The 2,836-nt window shown below is 42.9% G+C and overlaps 1 pseudogene; it reads right to left on the bottom strand.

The window, feature by feature from the left end:
• On the bottom strand, nucleotides 1,180–2,831 carry LOC107639995 (annotated as a pseudogene).

Here is a 2,836-nt window from a genome sequence, read left to right on the forward strand (position 1 = left end):
AAAATTGAGTTTTTTTTTTTTGGCCATACATCACACTCACATACACTAACTTAGCAAACACTAGGACTCGAACCTGTTGCGGCTTCATTTGAGGCAAATATTTTGACACTACATCACATGCCTCAGCCACAAAATTGAGTTTTTTTTTAAACGGTGCTTGCTTTTGGGAAGGGACATCTTAGGTGCAACCAAGCGGAGGTGTTTGGAAGAAAAGCCTTTCAGGTTTCGGCCCAATCTGATATGTGATCCTAAGGGTTTTTGTTTACGCTTGGAAATGACTCCACAACCAAAAACAATAAAATCAGACCCAAGAATAAAAAAGAGGCAGCTTGGCAATACCGCAATAGTACACACAATCCCACTGAATTTTTTCTTAAAAAAATACAGAGGTGAATACAAGTGTCGTTTTAAATCCCCCCAAAAAAAGGGTACTTTTAAATGTTTAATACATTTGGTTCGTCCATTGTAGGCTGGTGCATAGTTGTTAAAATCAAACTAGTCATTGATTCAATTGAGGTGTTGCGTTATTACTTATTAGGTTATAGTCAAACTAAATTAGTGTTCGAAACCTTATATATTAACTAATTAGTTAAAACTACTGGACTTCATGCATGCCACTAGCTTTTATAAAAATTAGAGCTTGGTCAAAACCTTTATATATCGGATTGTTTATTAGTTGTTACTCCTTACATGTATGATGTATTCATTAAAGTATTAGAAGAATCTAAACAACTTATCTTACTAAATAAAAGTAGTCCACATCAATAAATTTTTATACATGGTTTGACTTTTATTTGCCATATTTCATTGCTCTAATGCTCTTGTTTCGGATTCTAATTAACCTGAGAGTCTAGTTCACAATATTTATTATTTTTAAGTAGTCTTTAAAATAAATGTATCACATTAATAATGCAAATTTTGTGAATCAATGGCAAGTAGCCCTAACGTGTGTCCAACTCTAGAAATTAGATCTCTTTGGAGTTTGGACCATGACCAAAACCCATGTCAACTTGTATATGTATGTTCATTGTTCAATAAGGCAGCAATCACTTTTCAACTAGCATGTGTTGAAGACTTGAAGAGCGAGTTCAGGTCTCACTCTCAATGTAACAAATAATGAGGTGAAAGGCTACGTGCACTTATCTTCATGTGAAGTTTGATATTTATTTGACAAGTTTAATTAAATCATCGTCTAATAGTTTTCAACTATTAACTTCACATAAATACAACTACACGTGAATCATTAACAATCTTTACAAATTAGAATGAGGGAGTGTATTAATTATTGATGCAACTTATGGTTATGGAAAGGCCTTAAGGCTCCTCTAGACTGATAGAGCTCCAACCTACTCCTGGATTCGAGCAACAATTCCTCAAGGGTTTGATCTAAGGCCATAGAAGATTGCTTTGATGCCCATTCAAGAACTCCCAGAACCTGGGCCTGTGCAAGGTCTTGGCTGTCAGGGACGTGCAATGCAATGTAAGAGAGCAGAAGCAAGGCCGGAATCTGAAGCATCTGCTCTCCGAAATACACAAGCTGAATGAGGTGTTTGGCCCCTCCTGCGCCTATGATGGCCTTAGAGTGATCCAGGTGAAGGTAATTCTCCGAGCAGGCGAATTTCGTCAGCGCAATCAATGTCTCTCTTGTCACCTCTGCCTCCGTTTCATCAAGCAGTTTCACCAAGGGACCGATCATCCTTGTCTCCGTCGCCCGGAAAGTCCTTGCCAGACTCCCAACAACCTTGATGCAAGGAATCAAGAGATCCGAATCCCCTTTCTCCATGATCTTAAGAACTTGATCCACCACAGCCTTGCAGGCAGGGGAGTTTGGCTTGAATGCAGACCTCCTCAATTCAGGATCCTTCTCTGCCACGGCCGCGATCTCCATCACGGCCATGGCAGAGTTGTACTGCACAGCCTCAGGACCCCTCTGGAGCAAAACAGCAAAACAAAGCAACGCCCTAGATTCCGTGATGTTGCGACAAATGGCAGAGTTTCCCTTGGCCAAATGCCAGAGCGCCCTGGCCGCCATCTCCTTCATCTTGGCCTTGGTCTGAGGATCTTCAAGATCCCTCCCCTTCATGTTAATCCCGGAATATGAATGATGATGATTCTCCAATTTCTGATTGGCTTTGGCATTATTAGCAGCATGCATAGCCATAGTAGTAGTAACAACCCTATGAAGCTGATTTGTAGATGGATTATGATGATCATGATGAGTGGCCAAAACAACAGCATGAATGGAAGTTGGTTTGAGGCTAACAATGGAGTACTTACTGTGTTCTTGAACAGTTTCAAAGGCAAGGTGAGCAACAAGTAATCTTATGATGTTATGTTGCAAGAACATGTCCTGGCATTTGGGGTAATGAGCGCTCATTTCAGACACAGCCCAAGCCACCACGCTTTGAACCTTCATAGCACCTTCTTTAAGCACTTGAGCGAATACAGAACACGCGCCACAATGTACCATATGCTCCACGCTCTCTGCATCACGCGCCAGCAGCCCTATGGCGCGTGCCGCGTTCTCCTGCCCCTCTGCCTTTCCTTCCTTTAAGAGCTTCAACAACGGACTCACTCCTCCTTCCTCGATGATCAATCTGCCGTATCGCTGGTTTCCGGTGGCTACGGAGGAGCCAGGAGACGTCTCCAACGGAGTTTTCAAGAAGGACGGCGGTTTTCCTGAACGCGCCGCCAGGGATGATGGTGAAGACGCGCTTAACAAGACCGTTGGAGCGGCACTTGAGGACAAGAGAAAGAGCCCTGTCGAGCGCGTGCTCGGCTTCCTCCACGATCCGGCGCGTGGGTCGTTCGTATAGATCGGAGCTGGCACGCGCCG

The sequence above is a fragment of the Arachis ipaensis genome, chromosome B05, assembly GCF_000816755.2.
Source record: "Arachis ipaensis cultivar K30076 chromosome B05, Araip1.1, whole genome shotgun sequence".
NCBI classification, from domain to species: Eukaryota; Viridiplantae; Streptophyta; class Magnoliopsida; order Fabales; family Fabaceae; genus Arachis; species Arachis ipaensis.